Below are 15942 nucleotides of genomic sequence, written 5' to 3'. Positions count from 1 at the left end.
TGACCACCACGTGGCAGAGGAAGATCAGTCCATGGTGGATCAAAGCAATTTCGAGTCTCAGAGAGAGGAGGCAGATGTTGAAGTACATGGGGTGCACACATTTTCGACGAAATATCCACCTATAATGCTAAACGTAAAATTGAATGGCTTACCCGTAGCCATGGAACTGGACACTAGCGCTAGCCAATCTATCATGAGTAAAAAGATGTTTGAGAAACTGTGGTGCAACAAGGCATTCAGACCAGCCCTGAGCCCCATCCACACGAAACTGAGAACATACACCAAAGAGCTTATCACACTCCTGGGCAGCGCAATGGTCAAGGTCACCTACGAGGGCACGGTGCACGAACTGCCACTCTGGATTGTCCCGGGTGATGGCCCCACACTGCTTGGAAGGAGCTGGCTGGGCAAAATCTGCTGGAACTGGGATGATATCCGAGCGCTATCACATGTCAATGAGGACTCATTCACCCAGGTTCTTAACAAATTTCCTTCCCTTTTTGAGCCAGGCATTGGAAACTTTTCTGGGGCGAAGGTGCGGGTCCACTTGGTCCCAGAGGCACGACTTATTCACCACAAGGCGCGAGCGGTACCTCACATGATGAGGGAGAGAGTGGAAATCAAGCTGTACAGGCTGCAACGCGAGGGCATCATCTCCCCAGTGGAATTCAGCGAGTGGGCCAGCCCGATTGTTCCAGTACTCAAAAGTGATGGTACGGTCAGAATTTGCGGCGATTATAAAGTAACTATTAATCGTTTCTTGCTACAGGACCAGTACCCGCTACCTAAGGCACACGACCTATTTGCGACGCTGGCAGGAGGCAAGATGTTCACCAAGCTCGACCTGACGCACCCTTTTAGAGCCCCTACATGTGTTATTGCGCAAAGGTGAGAACTGGGTATGGGGAAAAAAACAAGTAATTGCTTTTGAGAAAGCCAGAAACATGACGCAGGAGCTGGAGGAGTCTTCGAAGGGCCTCACCTGCATCAACACGCACAAGGGACTGTTCATCTACAACAGATGCCCGTTTGGAATTCGGTCGTCTGCAGCGATCTTCCAGAGAAACATGGAGAGCCTACTCAAGTCGATACCACACACGGTGGTCTTTCAGGACGACATATTGGTCACGGGTCGGGACACCGCCGAGCACCTACAAAACCTGGAGGAGGTCCTCCAGCGACTGGATCGCGTAGGGCTGCGGCTGAAGAGGTCGAAATGCAACAGAAATTGAGTTTTTGGGGAGAAAGATCGCGGCGGATGGCATTCGGTCCACAGACGTCAAGACAGAGGCTATCAGGAATGTGCCCAGACCACAGACGTCACGGAGCTGCGGTCATTCCTGGGACTCCTCAACTATTTTGGTAACTTCCTACCGGGGTTAAGCACCCTTTTAGATCCCCTACATGTGTTATTGCACAAAGGTGAGAACTGGGTATGGGGAAAAAAACAAGTAATTGCTTTTGAGAAAGCCAGAAACATTTTATGCTCCAACAAGCTGCTTGTATTGTATAACCCATGTAAAAGACTTGTGTTAGCATGTGACGCGTCGTCGTACGGAGTCGGGTGTGTATTACAACAAGCTAACGTTGCGGCGAAGTTCCAACCTGTCACCTATGCTTCCAGGAGCTTGTCCAAGGCCAAGAGGCCCTACAGCATGATTGAGAAAGAGGCATTAGAGGTGTTCGGGGTAAAGAAAATGCATCAGTAACTGTTTGGCCAGTTTCTTGGTAAAATGTTCCTGGTGGTGGTGGATGCTTTTTCAAAATGGATTGAATGTGAAATAATGTCGGGAAGCACCGCCACCGCAACCATTGAAAGCCTGAGGGCCATGTTTGCCACCCACGGCCTGCCTGACATACTGGTCAATGACAACGGGCCATGTTTCACCAGTGCCGAATTTAAAGAATTCATGACCCGCAATGGGATCAAACATGTCACCTCGGCCCCGTTTAAACCAGCCTCCAATGGGCAGGCAGAGCGGGCAGTACAAACCATCAAACAGAGCCTTAAATGAGTCACAGAAGGCTCACTCCAAACCCGCCTGTCCCGAGTACTGCTCAGCTACCGCACAAGACCCCACTCGCTCACAGGGGTGCCCCCGGCTGAGCTACTCATGAAAAGGACACTTAACACCAGACTCTCGCTGGTTCACCATATCCTGCATGATCAGGTAGAGAGCAGGCGGCAGCAACAAAATGTAAACGATGGTCACACCGCTGTGTCATGGGAAATTGATCTGAATGACCCTGTGTATGTGCTAAACTATGGACATGGTCCCAAGTGGATCGCGGGCACGGTGATAGCTAAAGAAGGGAATAGGGTGTTTGTAGTCAAACTAGACAATGGACAAATTTTCAGAAAGCACCTGGACCAAATGAGGCTGCGGTTCACAGACTGCCCTGAACAACCCACAGCAGACTCCACCTTTTTCGAGCCCACAACACGCACCCAAAGGATCAACAACACCACACCGGACCACAAAATCGAACCCAACAGCCCAGCAAGGCCAGGCTCACCTAGCAGCCCTGCAGGGCCAACAACACTCCAGCCCAGTGAGGGCACAGCCAACACACTAGAACAGATATTTGTACCGAGGCGGTCCACCAGGGAAAGAAAGGCTCCCGACCGCCTCACCTTGTAAATAGTTTTCACTTTGACTTCGGCGAGGGGAGTGATGCTGTGTATCTATAAAGCATGCACATCCATGTTCCGCCACCGGGGAGCTCATCCCCTCAAGTCCCAAGGGATCCTATGTTCCTATGGAGTGGAGGGTAGCCAATGTAACCCCACTTTTTAAAAAAGGAGGGAGAGAGAAAACAGGGAATTATAGACCGGTCAGCCTGACATTGGTAGTGGGTAAAATTATGGAATCAATTATTAAGGATGTCATAGCAGCGCATTTGGAAAGAGGTGACATGATAGGTCCAAGTCAGCATGGATTTGTGAAAGGGAAATCATGCTTGACAAATCTTCTGGAATTTTTTGAGGATGTTTCCAGTAGAGTGGACAAGGGAGAACCAGTTGATGTGGTGTATTTGGACTTTAAGAAGGATTTCGACAAGGTCCCACACAAGAGATTAATATGCAAAGTTAAAGTACATGGGATTGGGGGTAGTGTGCTGACATAGATTGAGAACTGGTTGTCAGACAGGAAGCAAAGAGTAGGAGTAAATGGGTACTTTTCAGAATGGCAGGCAGTGACTAGTGGGGTACCGCAAGGTTCTGTACTGGGGCCCCAGCTTTTTACATTGTACATTAATGATTTCAACGAGGGGATTAAATGTAGTATCTCCAAATTTACGGATGACACTAAGTTGGGTGGCAGTGTGAGCTGCGAGGAGGATGCTATGAGGCTGCAGAGTGACTTGGATAGGTTAGGTGAGTGGGCAAATGCATGGTAGATGAAGTATAATGTGGATAAATGTGAGGTTATCCACTTTGGTGGTAAAAACAGAGAGACAGACTATTACCTGAATGGTGACAGATTAGGAAAAGTGGAATTGCAACGAGACCTGGGTGTCATGGTACATCAGTCATTGAAGGTTGGCATGTAGGTACAGCAGGCGGTTAAGAAAGGAAATGGCATGTTGGTCTTCATAGCAAGGGGATTTGAGTACAGGGGCATGGAGGTGTTACTACAGTTGTACAGGGCCTTGGTGAGGCCACACCTGGAGTATTGTGTACTGTTTTGGTCTCCTAACTTGAGGAAGACATTCTTGCTATTGAGGGAGTGCAGCGAAGGTTCACCAGACTGATTCCTGGGATGGTGGGACTGACATAGCAAGAAAGACTGGATCAATTGGGCTTGTATTCACTGGAGTTCAGAAGAATGAAAGGGGACCTCATAGAAACGTTTAAAATTCTGACGTGTTTAGACAGGTTAGATGCAGGAACAATGTTCCCAATGTTGGGGATGTCCAGAACCAGGGGTCACAGTCTAAGGATAAGGGGTAAGCCATTTAGGACCGAGATGAGGAGAAACTTCTTCACCCAGAGAGTGGTGAACCTGTGGAATTCTCTACCACAGAAAGTTGTTGAGGCCAATTCACTAAATATATTCAAAAAGGAGTTAGATGTAATCCTTACTACTAGGGGGATCAAGGGGTATGGCGAGAAAGCAGGAATGGGGTACTGAAGTTGCATGTTCAGCCATGAACTCATTGAATGGCGGTGCAGGCTCGAAGGGCCGAATGGCCTACTCCTGCACCTATTTTCTATGTTTCTATGTTTCTATCCCAGCATCCCTTGGGAGCACTGTATATAAGCCGGCCCCTAAGGCCTGTTCCTCACTCTGGAGTGTCTTATTAAAGACTGAGGTCACTGTTACTTTAATCTCCCTGTGTGCAGCTTCATCTGTGTTCGGAACACAATAGGTTTCATGGTGGCTTCTGGCAATCCTTTGCAGCCATAGCTAGTGACAACTATGTGTTTTGTCGAGCCATGAGCTGAGTAGTGATAACGGTGAGGTCCATTTATTAATAACGAGAGCATGTAGAAATCAAGCGCAGAGAGCGGAAAGAGTGTGCGGCAAAACAGTCCCATCCACCCCGTCCCTCGACGACTGTTTGTCCCACCTGTGACAGAGACTGTGGTTCTCGTTTTGGTCTGTTCAGCCACCTAAGAACTCATGCTAAGAGTGGAAGCATGTCTTCCTCGATTCCGAGGGACTGCTTATGATGATGATTATGAAGAAGAATAACTGAGACCATCATGGCAAATTAAAGGTGATTTTTACATATAATCTGTTCTGCATGTCACAATTTGTCAGTGTTGGCTGAATAGATCTTCCCATATGCAATCCTCTTCCATCTATTTTGTTTGACAACTGAGATCCTTTCTCGCTCCTCTACATATGCGCATCGAAAATTACCTTTCATTTTTTATTAATCTGCATAGTATACTGGGAAGAGAAAAGCCTAATTTTTAAGCTACTTCCATGATTTATACGTCTATTTCATTTTATGGTCTCTAATGGGTTTGGCAGTCACTCAGGTAAGATACCTTGGAATAACTGTACTTTCCTTTAACAACTTAAGCAGCTATTTTTAATTATTGCTTTGTTATAGTTATGCAGTCATAAAGATTATCTAAAATTCTCTTCTGTACTGAGTAAAATGGAAATTCACCAATGTTTGAAATACTAGATCAGCTTTTTCGTACCCACAATCATGTGGTGATAGTTCTGTGCTTACATAATGTGATCATGTGGTGTTACTGTGACCACGTATTTAATCTTGAACGTCATTCACCAGATACAATACATCTCAAGTAAACGTCTTTATAATACATTACAATAAAACCAGTAGATTTTATGGGGCATTACTAATGGTGTCAGATGATACAAAACATGTGAAAAAGGAGAAAAATACCAACCTGACATGGTGCAATTTACATACTCCATCACAACCTATCCCCCTCTCAATGCCTCTCCCCTCAGTCATGCAATCTCCTGAAAGAGGCATAAAACAAAGAGGAAAAAATGTAGGACAATTTAGGAAAAAAATACTCTATGAAATTCCACTCTGACCCTCAAATGCAATCAGGCAAGCTTCAGTAGACCACAATGATTAATATCAATAGTCACCATATAAGCCACTTAATCTCCTCTAATTTGAGAAATGGTGCACTGTTGTATAATGACAAGTGCATTATAGCATGTAACACGCAATGTATTCTCCTAATGTGGTGCTGTGTTTTTATCAGTGATTTTGTTTTGAAGATATAAGTCTAGAAAATCGAGTGCACCCAAAATCAGGTACACGGGGCACAGCAAACCCTGTGCCTGAATGGACAGGCCCAAGGTGCACATAATATTAAGCTTCAGACCTCATTGAGATTGAGCTGGTGATCTGTGGGCACTTAATGTGCGTCCTCAGGCAGCTCGCAGAAGAGGCCTCAAAGGTTGGGCCACTGCGACACATTGCGGTCAAATGTCTAGGCCATAAAGTCAAGTCATGGTAAGTAGAAGCCTCACATTAATCAGAGTTTAATTGTTGTTTGGGGGAAATTTGCAAACTGGAAGATGCTTGTAAGTTTTGTATTGAGAGAGTGCAGCGAAGGTTCACCAGACTGATTCCCGGGATGGCAGGACTGACATTTGAAGAAAGCCTGGATCGACTAGGCTTATATTCACTGGAATTTAGAAGAATGAGAGGGGATCTCATAGAAACATATAAAATTCTGACGGGATTGGAAAGTTTAGATGCAGGAAGAATGGGCCTAAGTTTCAACTGGTAAATAGAACGGCACACCTCCGTCAGTTACGTTGGCTGTCTAGGAAAAAAGTGCGCCAAAATCCTACCTTGGAATTCTCGTCGCTTGTAGGACCGTGGCGTGGTGCATCAGAGGCTGAGGGGGGTGGAGCAAGTAGTCACGCAGCCAGCAGGGGGGCAGGGCTTAGGGCCCAGCATGGTTTGCAATGTCGGCAGCCTTGCGCATGCGCGTTATAGCGGGTGCGCGCATGCGCAATGGGTCTTCGACCTTGGCAATCAGCCATTTAAAGGGAGAACGTGACACTCTGTTAAAGTGAGCTGCAACTTTTGGGTGCAGGTAGGGAAGGAGTGAAAAGTATTTAAGTGATTCTTGGAGTGCAAAGGAGTGCTGCGAAGGTGCATGCAAGGAAAGGATGTGTTTTTTTTTAAATCACTGAGTGTAAATCCAGTACAGCAATGCAAGAATGTGCAGCGAGAATGAAGAACTTCTTGCATGCAGAAGTGGAGACACTAGTTAATGTCACTGAGGGGAGATGGCAGGAGCTGGACACCAGCAACAGAGGCTGCACAAGGGTGGGACCCAAAGAAATCAAGAAACGCTGAGATCTAGTTGCAGACGAATACTGCGGAGTGGTGAATACCAGGAGATCTGGGAGTCAGTGTAAAAAGAAATGGCAGGATCTTGGTCAAGTCGTTAGTGTAAGTAATATCTTCCTTTTCTCAATGGAATTCCAATTGTAAATGTGACTAGCTGTATATGTCCCACCCAGCAGAAAGGCACCCTCTCTAAAAAGTTATATTTTCATCTTTGCAGAAGAAATTAGCCCACAACAAAAGGGAAAGAACACGAACAGGAGGAGGCCTGCCAAATCTGCACCAACTGACACCCTTGGAACAGAGGGTTTCTGACCTGATGAGTCGTACATGGAGAAAAGATATCAGTACAGCACAAGCTGGGTCCACACGCGTGGGAGAGGGTAAGTCCTGAAAATGCATCGTGACCCTTCAAATCAACTTGCTGCCTGGCCTGCTACGTGCGAGACTACTCATGTCACCCATCCTGCCCACTCCTGCGCTGCTAACCATTTGACTGTTCGGTTATATTTTGCAGAACATGATGCCAATCCAAAAGATTCAGAAGAAGATTCAGATGCGTGCGATCAAGACCAAGGCGGTGGAGGGGAGGAGGATATGTGTTCAGGGGAGAATAATGATCGTAATATGGATCAGTCCATAGTGCAGGGCCTCACTCTCCAAGACAATATCAAGAGTTCTCATCCAACATTCCATTCTTTCATCCACCCCCCCATCCTTGCGTAGTGCTTTAAGTTCTGATGCAGCATGTCATCATCTCCTCACGTACCCATCCGCGTTTAGTGATGTAAGTTCTGGTCCGTCGTTCCATGGTTTCACATCTTCCGAGGATGCGGGTCCCAGTGGTGGAGGTGGAATGCAGCTTGGAACACCCAGTTCCCCACTGTCAGAGGAAGCGGGTCCCAGTGGTGGAGGTGGAATGCAACTTGGAACACCCAGTTCCCCACTGTCAGAGGAAGCGGGTCCCAGTGGTGGAGGTGGAATGCAACTTGGAACACCCAGTTCCCCACTGTCAGAGGAAGCGGGTCCCAGTGATGGAGGTGGAATGCAACTGGGAACACCCAGTTCCCCACTGTCAGAGGAAGCGGGTCCCAGTGGTGGAGGTGAAATGCAACTTGGAACACCCAGTTCCCCACTGTCAGAGGAAGCGGGTCCCAGTGGTGGAGGTGGAATGCAGTGTGGAACACCCAGTTCCCCACTGTCAGAGGAAGCGGGTCCCAGTGGTGGAGGTGGAATGCAGTGTGGAACACCCAGTTCCCCACTGTCAGAGGAAGCGGGTCCCAGTGGTGGAGGTGGAATGCAGTGTGGAACACCCAGTTCCCCACTGTCAGAGGAAGCGGGTCCCAGTGATGGAGGTGGAATGCAGTGTGGAACACCCAGGGCCCCACTGTTAGAGGAAGCGGGTCCCAGTGATGGAGGTGGAATGCAGTGTGGAACACCCAGGGACCCATTGTTAGAGGAAGCGGGTCCCAGTGATGGAGGTGGAATGCAGTGTGGAACACCCAGGGTCCCACTGTCAGAGGAAGCGGGTCCCAGTGATGGAGTTGGAATGCAGTGTGGAACACCCAGGGCCCCACCATCCCACCCTGCGCCTCGCAATGGAGGGGTGCCGCGAGGCAGAGTCGGGGCGAGAGGAAGGAGAATCCAAATAGGCTCTCCTGAGATACAGAGTTCAACAGAAGCGCCTTACCCATTCACTCTAGGTCACCGTCAGAGGGGTTGGTGATGAGTTAACAGCACTGTCTGGACAAATAGCAGTTATGCCACGTGAACTGAGTGCGGGAATCTCAGGAACAGCGCAAATACTGGCAGAGGCCATCAGGGAGTTAGCTGCTGCAATAAGGGCACACATCCCGGCCAATCAAATGCCACTCCCACTGCAATCCCAGTATCAGCCTCTGTAGAGACCCAAGCTGGGACCTCCCTCTCCCCCACCAGCCCCCCACCCCCCACCCCCTCTGTTCCCCCCATGAGGCAGTGCACATTCACCGAGATGTGGATGAGAGCTGAGTGCAGCCTTTCTTTGCTGCTGCTGTTGATGTAGTAGTTGTTGTCACTGTTGTAACTGTTTTCAAATTGAAATTGTTTACTAAGTTTTGTAACTTTACAAGTATATAAGTGATCTTAGAGTTTTTAAGTGATCTTAAAGAGTAATTTCAAATTAAATTTTGATGCAAGAATGATTTTATTGCACTAAAGTAAAGTACATTGTAAAGATTTCAATGAATTATATTATATATTGAAACTGAATCATGACAAGAATGCTTTTATTATTGCACTAAAGTAAACTACATTGTAAACATTTCAATAAAGTTTATTACTGAACATTAAAATTGAATCATGGTCCATTATCATATCACCACACATTTAGAAACAATTGCAAAAGATAGATATCCCTCACCCCTTCAGTCATGCCTCCCGCACCTAGCCATGATCTAGGGGCGTGCTGGTGTGGCGTGTCGTGGCTCGGAGATATCTCCTGCTGCAGTGGGATGGGTGTCCGTAGGCTGAGGAAGCCAGCGACTGATTGCCCTACAGTATCTGAGATGCACAGATCGGTCCTGCTGCTGGCTGCGAGGGGTTGGGTTGGGGGTGGGCGGGGGGGGGGGGGAGAAAAGAGTGGTATTGGGGGTGTAGGAGTGAGGAGGGACACACGGAGTAAAGGGTTGGGGAGGGGGGAAGAGTGCTATTGGGGGTGTGAGAGACAATGGTGGGTTAGGGTGGGTTACACCACGTTACTCTAATAGTCAGTCCTTGACAGAGGCACGTTAATGCTAAACAGTTAGTTCTTACAAATGAGAGATAATCTAGTCCGAGGTGAGTTATTCAAGTAATAGGTTGGACTAATGGGGTATGATGATTTCCAAAGGATCAACTTAGCCACAATTAGGTGTTGATGTGATGTGTTTAATGCTTCAGTCCTTTGTGCTTAATGCTTCGTGCAACGTTGGAGTTTCACTGAGTTGGTGGCGGGTCGCATGCTGCAGGATGGAGTCGAGAATACTCGAGTCAAAGGCAGAGTCTCGATTGAGGAGATCTTCAAAGTGCTCCTTCCGTCAGGCCCTGACTGCCTCGGTGTCCTTGATGAGTGTTTCCCCATTCTTGGCCAGGAGTGGGGTGGGTCCTTGGGAGTTTGGACTGTAGGTGGTCTTGACTGCAGTGAAGAATCCTCGCATATCGTGGCTGTCGGCCAGTTGTTGTATCTCCTGTGCTTTCTCCATCCACCACCTGTTTTTTAGGTCCTGGGTTTTTTGTTGGACCTGAGCCTTGAGCCGTCTGTAATGTTGTTTTGCAGCTCCCGAATTGGGTTGTTGCTTGAGTCTCAGAAGTGCTTTGCGCTTGCGATCTATTAGTTCTTCGATCTGATCATTTTCATCAAACCAGTCCTGATGTTTTCTGGTTGAGTGACCAAGTGTCTCTTCACAGGCACTGGTTATAGAGGCTTGGAGGGCAGACCAAGCGCTGTGGGCATTCAGCATCTCAGGGTCATCAAGGCACGCCAGATTGGCTGTGAGATACTGGCTGTATAGGGCTCTCTTAGCTGGGTCTCTAAGTGCCCCGACATTAACGTTTTTGCAGAACTGCTTCTGCTGTCCCTCTGCTTTGGGGCAGCTGAAGAATAACAAGGCTAAAGTATGGCGGAGAGGCGTTGTTGGCGCGGATACATGACCTTATCTCTCTCATCTGGAGGGAGGAGAGCATGCCGGGAGATCTCAGAGACGCAGTGATTGTGACCATTTTTTTAAAAGGTGACAAGTCCGACTGCGGCAATTACAGGGGAATCTCCCTGCTACCAGCCACTGGGAAAGTTGTCGCTAGAGTTCTCCTCAATCAACTTCTCCCTGTGGCTGAGGAGTTCCTCCCGGAATCAGAATGTGGATTTCGTCTCCTATGGGGCACAACAGACATGATCTTTGCAGCACGACAGCTGCAGGAAAAATGCAGGCAGCAGCGTCAGCCCTTGTACGTGGCCTTTTTCAATCTTACAAAGCCCCTTGACACTGTCAACCGTGAGAGTCTATGGAGCGTCCTCCTCCATTTCAGATGCCCCCAAAAGTTTGTCAATATCCTTCGCCTGCTTCACGATGACATGCAAGCTGTGATCCTTACCAATGGATCCAATTCACGTCCGGACCGGGGTCAAACAAGGCTGCGTCATTGCTCCAACCCTCTTCTCAATCTTCCTCGCTGCCATGCTCCACCTCACAGTCAACAAGCTCCCCGCTGGAGTGGAACTAAACTACAGAACCAGTGGGAAGCTGTTTAACCTGCGCCGCCTCCAGGCCAGGTCCAAGATCACCCCAACCTCTGTCGTTAAGCTGCAGTGTTTCGACAACGCCTGCGTATGTGCACATTCAGAGGCTGAACTCGAGGATATAGTCAATGTATTTACGGAGGCATATGAAAGCATAGGCCTTACGCTTAACATCCGTAAGACAAAGGTCCTCCACCAGCACTGCCCTTCAATCATCAAGATTCACGGTGCGACCCTCGACAACGTGGACCATTTCCCATATCTCGGGAGCCTCTTATCAGCAAAGGCAGACATTGATGCAGAGATTCAACATCGCCTCCAGTGTGCCAGTGCAGCCTTCGGCCGTCTAAGGAAAAGAGTGTTTGAAGACCAGGCCCTCAAATCTACCACCAAGCTCATGGTCTATAGGGCTGTAGTGATACCCACCCTCCTGTATGGATCTGAGGCATGGATGATGTATAGAAGGCACCTCAAGTCGCTGGAGATATATCTCATACGATCTCTCCGCAAGATCCTGCAAATCCCTGGGAGGACAGGCGCAACAGCATCAGTATCCTCATCCAGGCTACCATCCCCAGTACTGAAGCACTGACCACACTCAATCAGCTTCGCTGGGCAGGCCACATAGTTCGCATGCCAGATACGAGACTCCCTAAGCAAATGTTTTATGTGGAGCTCTTCGTGGTAAACGAGCCAAAGGAGGACAGCGGAAACATTATAAGGACACCCTCAAAGCCTCCCAGGTAAAGTGCGACATCACCACTGACACATGGGAGACCCTGGCAGAAGACCGCCCGAGGTGGAGAAAGTGCAACCGGGAGGGCGTTGAGTTCCTCGAGTCTCCACGCAAAGAGCGTGAAGAGGCCAAGCACAGGCAGCGGAAGGAGCGCGTGGCAAACCAGCCCCACCAATCCCTTCCCTCAACAAATGTCTGTCCCACCTGTAACAGGGTCTGTGGCTCTCATATCGGACTGTTCAGTCATCAAAGAACTCACTTAAGGAGTGGAAGCAAGCCTTCCTCGATTCCGAGGGACTGCCTATGATGATTAATGCTTCCCAGTTGGACTAATCTTTTCTGAAGGATCAACTTAACCACAATTAGCTGTTGATGTGTCTGCCTCAGCTGGGAGCCTACACTTGCTTATTTATAAAAAGAGAAACAACTGTCCTCACTCAGCAGATATAAGGCAAAATATCATCGCAAGAGGTTTTAGGCCATTTTAAGTGATGTGTTTAATGCTTTAAGTCCTTTGTTTTTAATGCTTCCCACCCCGTGTCTCTGGCTGTGCCTGGACTGAACTTAACTCTAGGTAAGGTTTTTCAGAACTTACAAAGGTGGACACTTACTCTGTTCTGTTAGTTTGGAGTAACTTTTCGCAGTTCAAACTTGCAAAACAGGCCTAAGTGGCTGGACACACCCCCTTTTGAAAAAAAACTGAACTAAAACGAAACTAAACTAACTCACTAGAACTGGACCAAACTAAATGCCGAGAATTGCGATTTCTAAGATACTCCAAACTAAACTAGTGAGCATCTCCACCCAAAACTTGGGCCCAATGTTCCCAATGTTGGGGAAGTTCAGAACCAGGGATCACAGTCTAAGGATAAGGGGTAAGCCATTTAGGACTGAGATGAGGAGAAACTTCTTCACTCAGAGAATTGTGAACCTGTGGAATTCTCTACCACAGAAAGTTGTTGATGTCAGTTCGTTAGATATATTCAAGAGCGAGTTAGATATGGCCCTTACGGCTAAAGGGATCAAGGGGTATGGAGAGAAAACAGGAATGGTGTACTGAAGTTGCATGATCAGCCATGATCATATTGAATGGTGCTGCAGGCTCGAAGGGCCAAATGGCCTACTCCTGCACCTATTTTCTATGTTTCTATGTAAGTCAGAGAAAATAGTATGGGGTGACTCTCTTTCATTCTCTATCTTTTATATATGTACATTTGACATTTGTTTTTTACATAGAATTATGTAGCATGTACAGAACAGTAACGTCATTTGGCCCAATTGATTTTTGCTCCATACTAGCCTCCTCCCACCTCTCTTCATCTAACCCTATCAGCATACATTTATATTCCTTTCTTCCTCATGTGTTTATCTAGCTTCCCCTTAAATGCATAATTTCATTCTTGGGATTTGAGTGTCATGGCAAGGTCAGCATTTATTGCCCATCTTAGATGCTTTTGAGAAGATAGTGGTGGGACTTTTTCTTGACCCACTACTGTCCATATAATGAAGGTACTCCCACAATGCTGTTAGATAGGGAGTTCCAGGATTTTGACTCAGTGACGATGAAGGAAGGAAGGATGTGTTCAAGTTGGGATAGTGTGACTTGGAGAGAAATTTGGAGGTGATGGTATTCCCATGCACCTGCTGCAATTCTCCTTGTGTTGAAAGTCACGGGTTTGGGAGGTGCTGCTGAAGAGGTCTTGGCGACTTACTGCAATGTATCCTGTAAATAGTACACACTGCATCCATAGTCTGCCAGTGGTGGAGGGAGTGGATGTCTAAGCTGGTGGTTGGTGCTTTATCCTGAATGATATCGAGCTTCTTGAATGTTATTGCAGTTTTTTCCAGCCAGGAAAGTAGAGAGTATTCCATCACACTTCTGACATATGGCTTGTCGGAGGCTATGGAAATTCAGAAGGTGAGCCAATCGTTGCAGAATGCCCAACCTCTGACCTGCTTTAGTAGCCATGGCATTTATGTTTATTCAGTTGAGTTTCTGATCAGTTGTGATCTCCAGGAAGCTAATTGGGGATTTGACAATGGTAATACCATTGAATGTCAAGGGGAGGTGATTACACGCTCTCTTGTAGGAGATGTCATTGGCTGGCACTTGTGTGAAACAAATGTTACTTGTCACTTATCAGCCCAAGTCTGGATACTTTCTGCATGCAAGTATGGGCTGCTTTATTATCTGAGGAATTGCAAATGGAGCTGAACACTACAGTCATCAGCGATCAGACCCACTTCTGACATCCTGATGGAGGCAAGGTCATTGATAAAGCAGCTGAAGATAGTTGGTAATTAGCCAGGTTAGTTTTGTCCTGTTTTTAGTGGGCAATTGTCCATATTGTCGGGTAGATGCCAGTGTTGTAGCTGTAGTGGAACAACTTGGCTAGAGGTGCAGCACTACAGCCAGGATGTTGTTGGGGCACGTAGGCTTTGCTGTGTTCCGTGCATTCAACCATTTCTTTATATCACATTGAATGAATTCGATTGGCTGAAGACTGGCATCTGTGATGGTGGATGTTATGTCTATAATGCACTTATGAATGACTCCACGAGGCAATGTGTTGTACTCAAACTGTAGCAACCTTGGTCCTTTATTTGTAACTCCAGAGTGAGGCAGGCGCAGGGTGGCTTCCCTTTTATACAGCCCCTGCCACCAGGGCAGGAAACCCCGGTCTCCACCAGTTGCACCCTCTAGTGGTGCCAGCATAGAATATACACATTATAAACCTTATTGATAGTCCATCAGGTAAACAAGTCTCCAACTTATGCAACTATGGCAATCAATGTAACGAACCGATTAAGATTGTGAACAAAACGTTGTTGCGAGATGTCAGGAGTAGAGTGTCCCCAAAAGTAGCAAGCGAGCGAATTCGGGAGGGTAAAGGCGCTGATCCTGATGCTCTGCCCCATGTGTCCCCACAAGTTATAGGTCAGCGACCTCAGGAGAATGAAGGCACTGATCCCGATACCCTGCCCCAGGTGTCCCCACAAGTTATGGGTCAGCGACCTTAGGAGGGTGAAGGCTCTGATCCTGATACCCTGCCCCAGGTCTATCCCATCTATCAAAAGAGAGTATCTTTTGTCTGCATATATAACATCACTCTTTCCCCAAATCCTTTGTGCCAATTACCTTTGCACTATGTGCTCTGGCTTAGCTCTCCCCAGACATAAGTGCCAATAGCCCTTGCACTTTGGCTGTGCTTTGGCTTGGCTCTCTCCCTGTTAACCCCCAAGTCCTTTTGCCACAATGTTGGGTAGTGGTTACCAGTTTGGACGGTTCGATGATACAGTGGAGGTTCCAATGGGTTCTGGGTGTGATCCATGTGTGTGTCCATGGCTACATACATCCATTTACCTCACCCCCCACAGCGAGATCATGCAGCAGGCCCGTTACATTAACATACAGGATCAAACACAGTACAAGTACAAAGAAAGGAAGAAAAAAAAAGTTTGTATCATGACACCTGGTTCAGTGACTTACATTCGTTACGTTTTACGGTCGTGTGCCAGGATTGGGTAGATAGCATTCATGGTTCAGTCATGGTCAGTACTGAGGAATCAGTATAGGTATGCGAGGACACTGGTTCCAGAGCAACCGGACCGGGTCCTAGTCGTCTGATGGCGGTGCTGCGCCCCCTTCTAGCGGGGTGGGCTTTGTTCGCTCATCTTGCCAGGACTCTGGGGCCTTTGCCGTTGCCTAGAGATGGGCAGAGCCACAGATGTGTGTGGCCTCCCTGTCCTCCTTTGAGGGCTGCAGAATCTTTTGCCTGCTCTCGAATGGTGTTGGGAACCTGGCTGTTCCAGGTCCCGTTTGGGGAACTTGTTGGTTCTGACCTTTCGCTCCCGGACATGGCCGGGGTAGTGACTGGGTCTGGGGGCTGCACCATCTCCACCCAGGTGGTGGGCAACGGCGGCTGACTGCGCGAATTGGCGCCGTTTTCATTTCCAGGTCCGTGGCAAATAGTGCCATCGGGTGCCTGCAGCATGGGATAGACCTGGGGCAGGGTATCAGGATCAGAGCCTTCACCCTCCTGAGGTCGCTGACCTATAACTTGTGGGGACACCTGGGGCAGGGTATCAGGATCAGTGCCTTCATTCTCCTGAGGTCGCTGACCTATAACTTGTGGGGACACCT

Source organism: Pristiophorus japonicus, chromosome 9, assembly GCF_044704955.1.
Source record: "Pristiophorus japonicus isolate sPriJap1 chromosome 9, sPriJap1.hap1, whole genome shotgun sequence".
Lineage (NCBI taxonomy): Eukaryota > Metazoa > Chordata > Chondrichthyes > Pristiophoridae > Pristiophorus > Pristiophorus japonicus.
Note: the sequence above shows the minus strand (reverse complement) of the source record.